A 9,629-nucleotide genomic window follows, 5' to 3' on the forward strand; every position below is an offset into this window, starting at 1 on the left:
TTAAAAAGTTTGTTTCTGCCGATGTCGAGAAGAAGTGTTCGGGCATATCCTCGCTTGCACACAGATAGACGCGACAAAGACTTACAAAAACACTGCAACTTACAGGACGAAAAACACGAAAAAGTAGTTTGTTCGGGAGAGAGAGAAGCCGCTGCGTGTGCACGCGCCGCCATGTTGGAAACAACAAACATATTGATGCCAATATGTGGAAACATTACTATACTGTAATGCCTTGTCATATTATACAGTTAGAGTCAACTGGATACACTTTTCATTGTAATTTTACCCTTTTTTACTTAGAGAATAATGGAGCTTGAAGCTCAGGGGGCACATCATGTCTTCATTCATGTTGATGAAGCCAGCCTCGCTCTCTGTAAAAGCAGAGACGTGGAAAGAATCTCATTGGGTACAGGGCCACTTTCACAGTTTCAAGACAGACGTGCACCAACATAACCATGTGTACTGCCATCTCAAATGATGGTGTCTTATGCCATATCCCCACTATTGGCCCATACAACAGCGAACGCCTCATAACCTTCCTGAACACACTTCACGAAAGGCTGATCCCACCTGAGGAGAGACGGCTGTCGAGGCCTAGCATGCCACTCTTTTCATTATCTGGGATAATGTGGCGCTGCATCACTCTTGCCTTGTCAATAAGTGGTTTGCAGTACTCCCTCATATGATGGTGCAGTTCCTCCCAGCATATTTCCCATTTTTGAATCAAAGCATTTCTGATTCTGGATCCAGTTCCTTGTAAGAAGGCAGATTTGATCCACCCTATGTAGAAATATAACAAATGGCACAAGTATGAAGGCTATGTAATGAGCTACAGTGCCAAGGAATGGTGCACTGATTCACACTGAGGACTGTATTTTTTTGTCCATTGTGTAATGATTGATTGGAAGAGCTCATGCAGGTTGTAGTGTTTGAAGGCAAAATTTGCTTTTGTTTCATATTTTAAATGTTTTGGAAAAAAAATGTGTCACTCTATTTTTGTCTAAAATTAATATTGCTGTTAACAAAGTTGCAAAAAAATACCCAATGTATTAAATGCGATACAAAAATATATAATAAATGTTTAATAAAAATATATCATACACAACATGATATAGCAAAAAAAATGTGGATTTTGTTACAACGGTGTATGAATGTCTCAGTTGCAAAACTGAATTTTCTGGCTATTTTTTGATGGGTTGGGTCTGTCAGGGTTAAGACTCCTTACCTATGATGATAGTCACATGCTGTGATGCCCTTTAAGGTGTTTTTCAATAAGCAACTTTAGACCTGGATCACCTGATCCAGTTACCTACTCTTTTCCAGATGGCAGGTTTTGTATGAGCTAACTGCCTTCCCTTAAAGGCCACTGTTACTATTTAACATACTGCCTTACCCTTTTTTAGTTTTTGAGACTTCATGCACAACATATTTTAAAGGAATGAACCAGAAAAAAGCCCGATGTAGCAAAAACCCATACATACAAATTGATATTAATTCTTTTTTCTTTTTTTTAATTTGCCAGCTTAACTAAATACTAAATTTAAAAAAATATATTATGGCAATTTTTCAGGCTTTAAAGAGTTAAAAACAAACACACTCCTACTCTGCAAGACTGTTTTCTGTGTAAGAACTCCTGTTAAAACATAGATGTCCAATTATTACAATGTCAACACAACACCTAAAAGGACAAAAAAAAGCATGCAACAAAAACATACCACAGTCATTAAATATCTAGACGTCAAATGGAAAGCCTGGCTAAATACTGAAAATGAACACAGTCTATTCTTTTTCTATACAATCTAACTATTGTGAATGTTTTCCCAGATTTCAGACAGCATCTTTACCATAATGTTGTTCAGAAGCTGTTATCATCATGTTCTAGCAATAACCTGCCCTACAGGTGGTTTTTACCAGGCACATTTTCACTTTGCTTATGTATGGCACAGACATGTATGATTAATTTAAATTGATATTTAAACAAGGAGATAGAGTACATACAGACATTCCTACTTATATACACTATGAGATTACTATTTGTGTATATTTTGGACATGCACTGCTCTACAAGATATCCTGTCTTTCTTTCTTCTTTGAGTCCTTTGGGCCATCACCCAGAAATTCAGCAAGGTCTGGCATGACTGTGAATATCTCAATCATTGAAATGCAGGGAAAGAGATGAGTAGAGAAGCTCCCACAGGAAAGCAGAGTGAGGAACCACATCTTCAATCTAAGGATACCAAGTGGTAGTTTTTACTGGACAGCAGCTTCCTGCAAATAACCCCCTTATTGATTGGCCAGTTAATCTAATGGGAAATTCAAGCTAAGATTGGCTGCTGTGAAATGAGAGAATGATTAATAACACTGTAGGAAAATTACCTGTATAAACGGACACCTACTGCTTCTCTACAGTACATCTATTCATGACACAAAAACACTGTGTAGAATCAGAATCTTAAGCCACTCATTACAATGTGTTCATTTTTGTTACAAATCAAAAGGTGTTCATATTTTTTCACTATGTTACTATGTTCTTTCTTGGTTCATATTGAGGAAACATACAGCTGCATTCCTACAAAGAGCACATTCCCAATTACCATCATTAGGCCCTGTTAAGGTTCACATAATTGAGGAAGGAGAGTACAAACAACCATTGGTCCAGAAGATCTTGGTCAAACAATTGATTTTAATGAATACACGTGTGGGAAGACCACTCTGTACGCAGACAGGGATTGATCTTCGACTTAATCAAAGCATACACAGATTTTTATAGCATCAGGGTTTGAATTAATGACGCCCCTTCATACGTCACAGACAGAATATATACATACTGTACGTCAAATCAAAACCACAATGACTTTTAACACGGTTTAAAAGAACATTGTCTTCTATCTCGTCTGGAACACGAGCCCCACATCCTGCCAGACGCTGTTCCTCTTTCCAGAGACAAACATGACCAACTTCTCACCTATAAATGAGTCTAACTAATGTGTGTGTGTGTGTATGTGTTGACCTTACATGCTCTCTCATCTCACCTGTTGCACTTCTGACCTTTTACCAGACCAGAGGCTCATCCTTATGTGTAATAACCTAACTGAAACTATATGTACTATGTTGAATAAATGTTTTAATCAAGAACTTCTACTAAAAGCTTAATAAAAGAATATAAAAGTATAACCGACAATTTGAATAACCTAGTAATTCAAATAGCCTCGTCTAGCCTGCTCCTCAGAATAACTTAGACTCTGCTTTCACTTCTGCAAACTCTCTGCAACTTCCTGTCAACTCCTGCAACTTAGTTTTTCTGAAAGACACACACACTGTTTAAACCTCTGAATGCAATATCAATGCTGCAGATTATATTATTAATGCAATAGTAATGATGATAATTATTTAACAATAGCAGTAAAATAATTTCCCTGCTCCACAGCCCATAATACCACCTATACCAGAGTGTGAAAAGGACAGGAGGCTGAGTATATATTTGCTTTCACACACACTAATTAGGCAACAGTTTTTATTTACAGTAAATGTTTTGCTCAGTACTTCCTATTACCATGTTATTCATCCCTAGTGAAAAATACATAATAAAGGCTACCTGATCTGTTGACAGAAAAAAAACACAGTTGCTAATACTGGACGGCTGTAGCTCAGGAGAGCGAATTGTCTGCCAATTGGAATATTGGTGGTTTGATCCCTGGCTTCTCCAGTCCACGTGCTGAGGTGTCCTAGGGGAAGATAAGGCACCCAGTATTGCCCCATATGAATCCATTGGAGTGTGACGGTGTGTATGACAGGTGGAAAACAGTGTATGAATGTGTGTGAGAATGGGTCAATGTTTTTTGTAGAAGTGGGAAAGCGGAATACAGTGTAAATATCACTCGGCTTAATTGTCTTAAAGGTTAAAGTGGCTGTCTTGTGTGATTGTTTGAGTTACAGGAAACTATGATGCTACCTGGGGTGGCTGTAGATAGAGCAGGTTGAGCCCACACTGCTTCAGTCATGGCAGATATCATTGGGCAAGATACTAACCCCAAGTTGCTCTGTAATGCAGCCATCACAGTGTGAATGTCAGATAGAAAGCACCTAAGCTTAAAGCATGTTGTATAAAGTGCTTTGCATGCTCAGGTAGAGTAGAAAAGCAAAACAAAGAGTGAGGACATTTAAAAAATAAAACAACCTTGCAAAAACGACAAACTCCCATGTCCTTGCTAAAGTTCTAGTGATAAATGTAACCAAGATCCTTACACCATCATACTCACCCATCCTTTATTTTTGTCTTTATTGGTGTTTCTCATGTGAGATCATGTGCACATTACTTGTAGGATGTGATAAAACTGTTGGTTTAAGGGAAGGCTCTGTATTCCCGAGCTGGCTGGCGGTTGTTCCTCGAGGCTGTTGGCTTTTCTTTGGTTAAATCAGATGCCAAGAAGGTGCTACACCGAAAAACCTTCTAGTAATGTCTTTTGGTTGGTAGCCGATTGTTACCTGCAGATTTTTGGCTTTTTCACCAATCATGAAAAACTGACAAGCAGTTATACAACTTGAAAGAATGCAATGCAAATGGGAAATGGAGATGGTTCACTTTCAAAGTAAAAGTTGTTCTTTATGAAATTTGTTGACTGCAGCACTAAGGCCCAAATTTTTCAGTTTGTGCAAGTTTCACTGCAGCTTGGAGAATAGCTGGCCAGTGTTTGTAGACAAGTTCATCTTTTCCACACCAATACCAATATGGAAGGGGAATACTCATTTTTCCCTCACAAATAGCAGTTGCTAGATGGTTGTGGACTGGTCTGTAGGCCTGGGTGACTGGCAGATGTCCAAAATAGTGGACTAGTTAATGTCATGTGGTTAATGGTCATGTGTCTACAAAACATGTTAGTATCAAGTATCTTCCTTTAACACTATTATGTAATTATAGCTAAACATCTGAAACAATGTGCATTTTAAATAGTTGCTCCCTTCTCAAAATAAGGACAATATCTCATCTGGTACACGACCAACTATGCCTCACATCCTAGTTTAAAGGAATTATGATTCAGAGGCTCAGTAATCAAGTTTCACTTTATTCTGTTTCCATATATTGTTTTAAAGAGAAAGAGCTGTGCTATTACTCAGGTTCTCAACAATTATGTTATACCTAATCTCTGTGTGGGACCATACTGTGACCCTGTGCTTCAGCGGTAGGGCGAGCAGGGTGGGGATACCTTTCCCCTTAAGCATTTCTGCTGTACAACAGGAGTGTCATTCTTGTTATGATTCATATTGTGTTAAATCGTGTCGGCAGTGTCCTCTGTTTCATATCATGTTTCCTTATACTAGCCTCACAGGCAGTTTTCTGTGGACACGGAAATATGCACTGAAAATACTGAGCTCTTTGTACTATGGCAACACTGGAGATGGGAATTAATAAAAACTTATTGATTCCGTTGTTGATATCATTTATTGATTTGATTCCTACCTCTAGGCAACATTCTGGTTTGTGCTGTCAGTTATGTTACCCTCAGTGCCAGTCAATCATTTGACCCTTAAGGCCAATTTGTCCTCAAAGGCACAAATCCGAACTCCTTGGCATTTTAAACTGCATTTTACGTCTCCAGTTTGATTAAAATTGGTTACACTTTATTCTAGACAGATTAAAAGAGATATCTTGTCTTTCCATTTGCAAATAAAACATTTGTGAAAGCGAAAGAAGTTCTGAAAAAATCATATACATTGTTTTTTTTCTTTGCATATAAAAGAACAACTAGAAGGTACAATAGAGGTAAAATGATTTACTTTTTTCATATAGATCATATAGGAATCCGCCAGCCTGCACATTAATGCAAACTACTATTAATATCACCAGAAATCCACCCTCCAAAAAATAAAATAAAAACTTTAGTCTGACACCATGTGTTGGATGTAAGCTCTTCCTTTTTATTACACTGGCCATAAAATCATCAAATGCCAATGCTCTTGTCTGGTGATGGTGCTGTGATGACTGATAAAAAGAGCAAAAATGCAGTGGCTGCATTGTTTTAAGTCTTTTTGAACTGATTTCATAAAAAACAGTTCTCACATCTTCAAAATTAGTCTTAAAATTGTGCAACATGGCTTGTGTAAACAGACCACACCATCCTTCTAAAAGGATAGTCAGTTTATTGCATGCAGGTACATTCTGAATACTAGTCTGCATACAAACGCATACACAAATATTATATTGTCCTGTGTCATATTCCTGCCATTTTCTGTTTATGTATACTTGGAAAGTATTCTATCAGCAGCGCGTAAAGCAATATTGAAAGAGCATTTAGCTGATGCTCGAGAGGTTTCAATGCAGCAACTCAACAATGGAATACTGATTTGCTTTCCTTCTCCTTAATAATCAGATGATGTTGAGATGTGTGAATTGCTTGAACTCTGGGGAAGCATCAGTGTGGGCTTTAATCTGCAGATCTATGAGCTGCCCCATAACAATATATTTTAAAATGTATTTCGAAATATATTTCAAAATATACAAAAAATGGCCAAAAAATATATGCACTAAAATACATTTTAAAATATATTTACCACCCACTACAATGCATCATCACCTACTTGTGCATTTTTTTAGTGGTTGCAAAGTAAGATTGTGCTGTATGCAATTTTAGATACACAGAAAGTCTTCACTTACTATATACGCCTGTCTTAGTGTCCTTATCAAGGGCAGTTCTTCACTCTGCGCTGATCTCAGTTTTGCTCTGTCCTCCTATAAAGAGCATAAACATTTGAGTATCTGACTAGTTTTAGATTTCCAAAAATTCCAAAAATCCAAAAACTGGTGACAGAGAAGTAGGCTTTTTAGAATACTATTAGCTAACCATTTGAACTTACTTTCAAAGCTGTTTACCTTTTAAATTGCTGTGGATCAAAACCTCCAGTGGGAAGGCGGCCATTAGAAGAACACACACCACTGAACCTGAAAATAACAAAAACAAACAAACAAACAAAAAACAGAACAATATATAAGAGGGTAATAAATCTCTTCTGAAGCAATACAGTTAATTTTGGGTGAAAAACAAAACATTCCTCTAAAATATATATACTGACATCAGCAATCCACATCATGATTGTAATTATTTCTGTCCTAGTCCATCTACTGCTCTGTGCACATGTCAAGCACTACGACTGTATCTATGCATATAAATTCACCATATATATCCTGCAAAAATGTCTTGGTATGGTCAAAAAAGGCATTCAAAATAAATAAATAATGATAAAAATAACATGATGTAATTAAAATGCACAACTTACATTAAGGACATCTGCATTTGTATCCACAGGCTAAAAGTATCCGACTCTTCTAGTCGGATGCAAAATGCAGAGATTTAAATTTACATTACAGTACCGCATGTACAGGTAGCTGTGTTGTGAACTGTAACTGAATATCAGAGAATCTCAGAGAAATTAAATGTATTTATTTTTTGAATTTATCAATCATAAAATGTTTTGTAGACCTATTACGATAACAACTTTATGTTGGTCTGTATATTGCCCCATAAACAATTACGACAAGTTGTGTCATTGTCATTTTAAGACCATTTTATGTCTTTGAATGTATAATCATAATATAACACCATAATAATGCAAGATCTACACACTTTCAATTGACAAACCAAAATCTAATTCTTAAAGTATTTATATCATTGAAATTAGGACTCAAAATATTAGATACCTTAAAAACTTGTATAAATAGTAAATTTTCTAACAAATAGAAAACAATGTTATTTAATGTTATGGTTTTGTTATTATTATATTTCATTTATGTAACAAATACTTACTTTAGGAGGATGGGAGAGGGCAGCATGTGCTGACTGATGTTTGCTAGGTTTATATGATTGTAAACTGCACAAAAACAACAACAGCAACAGCATTAATGATAACGACAAACAAAATTACTTAGATTTATGTAAATCTCACATCAGGAAAATCTGCATTCGATTTCATGGGCTGAAATAAATAGGCGGGAACATTACTGCTAAACAACCAAAAAAACTCCAAAAAGCCTAAAAATGATTAAAAAAGCAAGGAAATGTGGAACATTGTAATTAGTGAATATTAATAAAGCATAACTGTTCTTTGTTTCTAACCTTGGTAACTACTCTGTAGCCAGAAGGAGACGTGGGATTTCTGTGAAAGTCAAATTAAATGTGAATAGGTTTTGACAGTTATTGTATATAACAAGTGTAAACAGTTTTATTTGTATTTTTTCCCTTTCTGAGAAGGCAGAATAATAAGAAAAGGCAAAAGTACATCACTATATAATTAATTAAGTTACATATTTTGATTACCAAATCATGGAAGCGTGGAGCTGCCACCCAGGCAAAAGAAAAATAGAGCTATATCACGTTATAACGTGAAATGTTTATTGTTCTAACATTATCCTTTTCATGTTTGTATAATATAATATCACGTTATTATAATATACATAATTATCACGTTCGCACAATATTGTACAAACGTGAAAATTATGTATATTGTAATAACGTGATATTACATTGTTCAAACATGAAAAGTATATTGTACAAACATGATATTATATTGTTAGCACGATATACTTTTCACGTTATAACATGATATACTTATATTTCTCTTTTGCCTGGGTGGCAGCTCTACGCTTCCATGCCAAATAAGTGAGAAAATGTAATATTACATTTGAGAAAAGGCACCTGCTAGCTTGATGATGGAGGCTTCGTAGACTGGCCACCCGCCTTTTGGTTCCTTTTCGCCACTCCACGAAATAAAGGTCCGTTTCCTCCATGCCGGCTAATGTTACAAAAAACATCTTAAAAAAACGGTAATATTCTGGCAGCTGGGGCGCCAAAATACTACCGTAAAATAACAGAAAATAACTTCCTCATAAAAATACAGTTATTTCCAGTAATGACAATACAGCTTGTTGTGCTAATTTTACATGGGATCTTGCCTTTTCAAGTGATTTTAAACATTAAATTAGGAACATGTTAATGTGATTAAACAATGAAATTATCTATAAATAGGGAAAAAAAAAACAAATCCTGAAAAAATAGTAATATTCTGGCAGCTGGGGCGCCAAAATACTACCGTGACATAACAGAAAATAACTTTCTCATGAAAATACGGTTATTTTCTGTAATGAAAATAGAGTTGGTTGCCCTAATTTGACATGGGATTCTGCCTTTTCCAAGTGCTTTTAGACATTAAATTAGGAACATTTTAACGTGATCAAACAATGAAATTACCTATAAAGAAGGTCAATGAATGTGGCAATATGAATCATAATACGTAAATGTACAGCAATATACAGTTAACAGTTGGTTTAAATAATAATAATGGATTGCATGCCCTGGGACAGACTGACAGAAGCAAGGCTGCCATATCGCACCATCGGCCCCTCTGGCTATCGCCAGTAGGCGGTAGGTGAAGAGTCTTGACCACGGACACAATACTGAGAGTGTCCGAGCCAGGGCTCGAACCGGCAACCTTCTGATCACAAGGCAAATTGCCAACTCTTGAGCCACGATCGCCCTAACTAGCAATGATAATAGTGCTTATGTGATGTAACACACGCTTATAGGGATCATGTTATATACTTTTCCATAGCATTACATTTGGATTTAACAGATCATTCT

At 36.2% G+C, this 9,629-nt stretch overlaps 1 protein-coding gene across 1 annotated transcript in view; it reads left to right on the top strand.

Annotated features, from left to right (window-relative positions):
- si:ch211-57n23.4 (immunoglobulin superfamily DCC subclass member 3) overlaps positions 1–9,629 on the top strand; it is a 22,619-nt gene that overhangs the window by 6,565 nt on the left and 6,425 nt on the right. The gene's annotated exons all lie outside the window — the stretch shown is intronic.

This window comes from Haplochromis burtoni, unplaced genomic scaffold (genome assembly GCF_018398535.1).
Source record: "Haplochromis burtoni strain Fernald_Lab_line unplaced genomic scaffold, NCSU_Asbu1 Contig_404, whole genome shotgun sequence".
In the NCBI taxonomy this organism is placed as follows: Eukaryota; Metazoa; Chordata; class Actinopteri; order Cichliformes; family Cichlidae; genus Haplochromis; species Haplochromis burtoni.